Source organism: Zingiber officinale, chromosome 8A (genome assembly GCF_018446385.1).
Source record: "Zingiber officinale cultivar Zhangliang chromosome 8A, Zo_v1.1, whole genome shotgun sequence".
Classification (NCBI taxonomy): domain Eukaryota; kingdom Viridiplantae; phylum Streptophyta; class Magnoliopsida; order Zingiberales; family Zingiberaceae; genus Zingiber; species Zingiber officinale.
The window spans coordinates 89,320,711-89,329,190 of NC_056000.1; positions in this window are offsets into that span (position 1 = coordinate 89,320,711).

Consider the following 8,480-nt stretch of genomic DNA (forward strand, 5'->3'; position numbering starts at 1 on the left):
GAAGAATGAGTCTCCTTTTTGAGGGGGGAGCTCTAGTGAGTTTGCGTCCCGGGCATTTGCTAGGGGCAATTTCAGCAAGGGATTTTTCTGAGCTTACAGGGGATGTAAGCTCGACAACGGGAAGGGAGGTGGCTGGTGAGGAAGCAACAACCATTGATGAAGAAACAGTTGGCGAAGAGACAGCAGGAGTTCCTGTCGGAAGAACCTCAAGAACTTCAGGAGTCACTTGAGAGCTAGAAGCTTCAACCAGAGGAACCGAAGCTCCAATTGAAGATGACGGATTAGTTGCAGCAAGAAGTTCTTGCTCTTTAGCATGAAGTTCGGCCTCTTCCAGAAGTAGTTCTTCATCAATCAGAGCAGCATAAAAACCAGCCACTACACAAAAGGGAAGAAAATGTTTTAGTTAGTAAAAATTAATAGAAGAAGAAATAGAACTTTACCTAAGGAGTCGTGTATCTTATATTTGACCGGGCTCAAACCAAACAAATACAAAAGATCGCTCCGCAGCCATTTGGTGATAGAAAGGCGATGATATAACAACTTTTCACAATAAAGGGGAAAAGACGGGTGAAGATGAAACTCCTTGATATCGTAGAGGAGGTAAAGAAGATCTCCAAGCATGGGAACAAGGAATAGGTCCCGGAAACTTTATAAAGAAGAAACGAGATTTCTAGGCTTTGAGAGAAGAAGACATATCATCAAAAGGACCATCTTAGTCCGAGACTGGAAAAGAAAAACACCTGGCTCTGCTACCTTTGGATAGGAAAACATGAAAACATTTTAAGGAGTAGGAGGAATATCAAATGTATGAAACAACATGTATACGCTGTTAGTTAGAGCTCTAGAGCCAATCATTTGATGATTGTATGGACTCATGTATATCATATTCTTGTATATATATTAAGGCATTTGGTTTTTGGTTATTATGCTTATTTGTATCAGTGCCAGATAAAATAAGTATAGTAACGTCCTTGAGTAGAAGGTTCTTACCTATATCAATCGATTGGTTGAATCGATAGTGAGATGATATAGGGAACACTACTCTAAATCATTCCTAGTCGAGTATTAACATTCAGGGACAATGTTAATAAGACTAGCATGTAGGTCAGCTCGATGACTTGATCTCACAAGTCATGGATATAGAGATATCAAGCTGACACATGGGTATGCATTAGAGAATGTATACTGAATGACCCGCCATGAGAAAGTATCATGGATCATTATATGAGTGTCATATACTTTCTCATGTGGCTATTAGTATGACTATTAGTCCTTTGACCTGAAGTCACCATGGATCCCTACATAAGGAGTTATGTACTTTGGTTTCGTCAAACGTCACCCGTAACAGGGTGGACTATAAAGACGATTACTGGGTATGTAACAAATTATGCAGAGGGATGTGAGTGATGTAGATGGGATCTATCCCTCCCATATGACGGGAGCGACATCAATATTCTTGATAGAGTGAGACCACTAAGTGCATGGCCATGCCCAAATGAGTCAACATTAGATGTTGAGCTCATTTGATCGAGTGAGTCTACTTGGAGTTCAAGATTTAGATTGATTAGAGGATGACACGGTCTATGCCTCATATTGATCAATCTAGATGTCTAGGATAGAAGGACAATGTCACATATTGTGAGGAGTCACAATTAGTAGTCACAAGGTGATGTTGGATCTCGACATTTCTTGTAACTTGGGTAGTAATGATGTGTTGCTAGATTCCGCTCATTACTTGTGCTCCTAAATGGGTTTAGGGCATTGTCAACGTTACAAGAACCTATAGGGTCACACACTTAGGACATTTAGATGGAGATTTGGTTCATATGATGAACCAAGAGGATTAGATTCATTTGATGAATCAAATTGGATTAAGAGTAATCCAAATTGGGCTAATTGAGTTAGACTCAAGTTGATTCATGTATTTAATGAGTCTAATTTAGATTATGACTCATTAGATCAATTTAATTTAATGAATTAGATTCATTATATTAAGTTGGCTTGAATCAAATGGTTAGATTAGATCAACCATGAGAGAGATTGAGTCAAGTTTGACTTGACTAGAGAGGAAGAGGAAGAGTCAAGTTTGACTTGACTCTTTGCCACATCATGAGTGAGGTGGCAAGATGTGGACCAATAGTGTTGTTCCACATCATCTTGTTGTTCCACATCATCTTGTTCTGTAAAATTATGATTTTTGGGTTTTTATGAGTATTTTTTTCGAGTAATCGAAGCACAAGTGTTTAGTCGCTTGTAGGCTTCGGCTACCGGAAAGATTTTTCCAAAAACGGCTTCGTTTCGCCCCAAAATTTTTGGGACAGCGGGCTTGGGTGCCATTAGATCACTTAGGAGCAACTCGCGATGGTTAGATCGCGGGTAGGGGTACTGTCCCTAACCCCGCAAGGGGATTTGCTCCGTGATTGCACCCGAAATCGCTAAAAACGAACCCGCCGGGAAGATTTTTCCGAAACGGAAATGTCTCGGCCCAAATCGTTTTGGGAGAGCGGGTTTAGGCGCTGTTGGATCGCAAAGGAACCCTCGCGATGGTTAGATCGCGGGTAGGGGCGCTGACCCTGGCCCCGCAAGGGGATCCGTTCCGCGATTGCGCCCGAAACCGCTAAACGGGTCCGCCGGGAAATTTTACTCGTAAAAATTTTAAAATTAATTTTAAAATTACAGAAAATTAAGAAAATATATAATTTTGAATTATATATTAATTTTGTGATAGTCATGGCCCAAAAACCCAATGTGATTGGATTGTGTTGTAATTCATAATATGGCCTGCGTGCCGTTATGTGTTTGAATTATATTCGCGACCTGCGCGTCGTGCCTTCTCTTATATTCTTGTTGTAAATTAGATTTAGACTCGAATGTAACTCGAGTTTCAAATTGTAATGTACAAATTGGAGCGGTGGAGGGTCCACACGAGACGGAGTTCCGAGGCGGGCACGAGCAACACAAGGTGGTCAAAGGGAGGAGCTTGGAGAAGCTGTTGACCCTAGGTTGACCAATCGATCTTCTCATTGGCTTGAGAAGATCGTAGTAGGGCCATGACTAAATCACAAATAGATTAATTAATTGCTTGTGTATGTGATGCATATTTAATAAGTAGTTAATTAATTAGTGCCTTACGATTAGATTAGATCTAAGTCGTGCACATGATGCACCCTTACGATTAGATTAGATCTAAGTCGTGCACAAGATGCATCCTTTTCGATTAGATTAGATCTCGATCGAACCAACTCTAAATGCCTAACCGTGCTGTGATACCTATCACTACCTCGATCACATGTATTATTGAATCTTCCAAAGCAAAGCAATACATATTATCTTGGTAGGGTACGGAGGGACAATCTTGATCCCGCCTATCAACGCATGGGTGAATACAAACTCAATTAGATTGAGTATTCCTAGTTACTCGATTGGATCGAGTCAACTATAGGCATTCTTCCAATAGTTGGAAAGGTAGGACAAAATCACGTTTATATTAACTCTCGGGCGTATTAGTCAATGCTAACTCGAGTTTTAATATAAATGCGGATATTGATCCTATAAACAAGAGTTGCATAGAGATGTAATTGGTAATCGTTACCTACCGATCATACTAAGTCTTGGGCGTATTAGCCAAAGCTAATTCAAGGGTTAGTATGATGTGGATCTTGTCCCACAAGAATTATAGTATTCAGTGGGAGTATCATTTAATTAAAGGACTAATTAAATGATTTTAAAAGAATATGATATTTATTTCTGCAAATTTTCTGTTGTAGATAACCATGACGTCGAATACGAACTCTTTCTCCCTGCGTTCTGTCCTAAAGAAGGACAAGCTCAACAGAGCAAATTTCCTGGACTGGTACAGGAACCTGAGAATAGTTCTCACTCAAGAATGTAAACTGTACGTTCTGGAGCAGCCCATTCCGGAGGCTCCTCCTGCCACGCGAGCTGACCGGGATGCTTACAAGAAGCATCAAGATGACGCATTAGATGTGTCCTGTCTAATGCTCGCAACCATGAACTCTGAGCTTCAGAAGTAACATGAGTTGATGTGTGCTTACGATATGGTTGAACATCTTCGTCAACTATATCAAGGACAAGCAGGGCACTGGAAGAGGAACTTCACAGGATACCTGGAAGATCTTAACAAGAAGAGAAATAAGATTTCTACTTCAGGTATAAATGTTATAGAAGTCAACCTCTCTATTTCTTCATCGTGGGTATTAGATACCGGATGTGCTTCGCACATTTGTACTAATGTACAAGCACTGAGAAATAGCAGAGCATTGACAAAGGGCGAAATAGACCTACGAGTAGGCAATGGAGCACGGGTCTGTAGGGACTTATTTTCTATCTTTGCCCTCTGGGCTTGTACTAGAATTAGATGATTGTTGTTATGTGCCTGCCTTGACTAAGAACATAATTTCAGTTTCTTGTTTGGACAAGAAAGGATTTTCGTTTATAATAAAGAACAAATGTTGTTCTGTCTATTTAAATGATATGTTCTATTGTAGTACACCTCTGATAAACGGACTCTATATTCTAGACCTCGAGAGCCCTATCTATAACATAAATACCAAGAGGTTCAAGTCTAACAATATGAACCACACCTATCTTTGGCACTGTCGCTTAGGTCATATAAATGACAAACGCTTATCCCAGCTCCATAAGGATGGTTTGCTGGACTCATTTGATTTTGAATCATATGAGATATGCGAGTCATGCCTACGAGGCAAGATGACCAAGACTCCCTTTAGTGGGCACAGCGAGAGAGCGACTGATTTGTTAGGACTCATACATAGTGATGTATGTGGCCCTTTCAATGTCGCTGCTAGAGGCGGTTATTGATACTTCATCACATTTACTGATGACTTCAGTAGATATGGTTATGTGTATTTGATGACACATAAATCTGAATCCTTTGAAAAGTTCAAAGAATTCAAGAATGAAGTACAGAACCAGCTTGGCAAGAGTGTTAAGGTACTTCGATCAGATCGAGGTGGTGAATACTTAAGTCATGAGTTTCGTGACTACTTAGCTGAGTGTGAGATTTTATCTCAACTCACTCCTCCTGGAACACCACAGTGGAATGGTGTATCCGAAAGGAGGAATCGTACCTTATTAGATATGGTACGATCTATGATGAGTCACACAGATCTTCCGACATATCTATGGGGATATGCTCTAGACACGGCAGCTTTCATACTCAACCGAGTTCCATCAAAGGCCCTGATAAAGACACCATATAGGATATGGACTGGGAGAGATGCCCAGGTGTCTTTCATGAGGATTTGGGGTTGTGAGGCTTACGTTCGACGTCAAGTCTCAGACAAATTAGGACCCAAATCCGACAAGTGCTATTTCATCGGATATCCCAAGGAAACTAAGGGATATTACTTCTACATTCCCAGTCAGCACAAGTTAGTTGTGGCAAAGATTGGGGTCTTTCTAGAAAGGGACTTTGTTTCTAGAAAGACTAGTGGGAGTGCATTCGATCTTGAAGAAGTTCAAGATGCGAACAATAGCACTGAAGCCTCGATGGAAGTTGAACTGGAACCACAAAGTGTTGTGGATGATGTTGTTCTACAAGGAGTTGAGGAACAACAACCAGTTCAAGTAGACATACCTCTTCGCAGATCTGAGAGGGTACGTCGTCAGCCTGAGAGATACTCATTTCTCTTGTCTGACCATGATGACATTGTGCTCATAGAGGATGAGCCTACCACCTATCAGGAAGCTGTGATGAGACCAGATTCCGAGAAATGGCTAGAAGCCATGAGATCCGAAATGGATTCCATGTACACCAACCAAGTATGGACTTTGGTTGATCCACCTGAAGGGGTAAAACCCATTGGGTGTAAGTGGGTCTTTAAGAGAAAGACTGACATGGATGGACTTATCTATAAGGGTCGCTTGGTAGCTAAAGGTTTCAAGCAGATTCATGGTATTGACTATGATGAAACTTTTTCTCCAGTAGCGATGTTTAAGTCTATTCGGATCATGCTTGCTATTGCAGCCTACCATGACTATGAGATATGGCAGATGGATGTCAAAACCGCGTTTCTGAATGGAAACCTACTCGAGGATGTGTACATGACACAACCTGAGGGTTTTGTAGATCCACAGCATACTAGCAGAGTATGCAAGCTGCATAGGTCCATTTATGGACTAAAGCAAGCTTCTCGGAGCTAGAATCTTCGATTCGATGATGCAATCAAACAGTTTGGTTTCATCAAGAATGAAGATGAGCCTTGTGTCTACAAGAAGGTTGTAGGGGATATAGTTGTCTTCCTCATATTGTATGTGGATGACATACTACTCATTGGGAAGGACATCCCTATGCTTCAGTCTGTCAAGACCTGGCTAGGGAGTTGCTTCTCAATGAAGGACTTAGGTGAGGCATCCCGCATTCTAGGGATACAGATCTATAGAGATAGATCTAAGGGATTGCTTGGCCTAAGTCAGAGTACATACATTGACAAGGTACTCCTACGGTTTGCCATGCAGAACTCCAAGAAGGGATTTCTGCCGATGTCACATGGCGTGAGTCTTTCGAAGACTCAAGGTCCCTCTTCTAGAGAGGAGAGAGACCGAATGGATCAGATCCCTTATGCCTCAGCCATAGGATCGATCATGTACGCCATGCTATGTACTCGACCTGATGTCTCGTATGCTTTGAGCATGACGAGCAGATACCAGTCAGATCCAGGTGAAAGTCACTGGATAGCGGTCAAGAATATTCTTAAGTACTTAAGAATGACTAAAGAATATTTCTTGATATATGGAGGCGATGATGAGCTAGCTGTAAAGGGTTACAGTGATGCTAGCTTTCAGACCGACCAGGATGACTATAGATCGCAGTCGGGGTTCGTATTTTGCATTAATGGTGGTGTTGTAAAATATGAATCCCCTTGCGGGGCCAGGGGCAGCGCCCCTACCCGTGATCTAACCATCGCGAGGGTTCCTTTGCGATCTAACAGCGCCTAAGCCCGCTGTCCCAAAAAATTTTGGGGCGAAACATTGCCGTTTCGGAAAATTCTTCTCGGTAGTCGAAGCCTACAAGTGTCTAAACACTTGTGCTTCGCTTCTATGAGAAAAATACCCATTAAAACTATAAAAACATTAATTTACAGAAAGTTTACAGATCTATATTTTTCATAAAAATACGAATCTAAACTTGTACTCGCTTCGCACGTGGCTCTGATACCACTGTTAGGTTTTTCGGGCCGCGAAAACCGTGTTTTCGTGTCGCGAAATCCCCGAATCACCCTAGCCAACGGATCCGTGCGAAGAGTATAGAAAAAAATTTATGAGTACGAGTTTACAACTTAGATCTACTCCTAGATCTACATGAAGAAAGAATATACCCTTGATGCGAAGTCCTTCGCAATCCCGCTTGTCCTTGGTTCGCCGGATCTCGAAAGTGTGAAAGTAGACACTTCTCTATGTGTATCCACACAAGCAAGAGAAGGAGAAAAATCTCTAAGGATGTGCTAGCAACCTTAGAGATCAGTAGGGAGGAGAGGGAGAGCAAGAAGAAAACTCAAGAGGAAGAAGAAGATGGAGTTACAACCACTTGAATGAAAAATCAAATTTTCATTCCACCTAAAAGTGGCCGGCCACTTCAAGGCATGTAACCCCCATGGAATATCAAGAGTCAAGTCTCTTGATCTCCTCCATGAGGTGGCATTTGGTCAAGTCAAACTTGACCAAATGAAGAAGCCTTGATGATGTGGCATTGGTCAAGTCAAAGTCAAGTCAAAACTTGACTCTTCATCATCCTACTTAAGTCAAGTCAAACTTGACCACTTCTCTCCCTTGGTTGATCTAATCTAACCATTGGTTCAAGTCAATTTTAATTTAATGAATCTCTATTCATTGAATTAAATTAATTAAATGAGTCTAAGTCCAAATTAGACCCACTTAACACATGAACCAAATTGAGTCCAACTCAATTAACCTACTTTGGATTACTCTTAATCCAATTTGGTTCATCATATGAACGTAATTATTTAGGTTCATCTAATGAACCTAATCTCCATCTAATTGCCCTTAGTGTGTGACCCTATAGGTTCTTATAACGTTGGCAATGCCCCTAAACCCATTTAGGAGCATAAGTAATTAGCGGTATCTAGCAACACATCATTACTACCCAAGTTACAAGAATGTTGAGATCCAACATCACCTTGTGACTACTAATTGTGACTCCTCACAAAATATGACAAGTGTCCTTCTATCCTAGACATCTAGATTGATCAATGTGAGGCATAGACCGTGTCATCCTCAAATCAATCTAAATCTTGAACTCCAAGTAGACTCACTCAATCAAATGAGCTCAATATCCTATATTGACTCATTTGGGCATGGCCATGCACTTCGTGGTCTCACTCTATCAAGAATATCGATGTTGCTCCCGTCATATAGGAGGGATAGATCTCATCTACATCACTCACATCCCTCTGCATAATTCGTTACATACCCAGTAA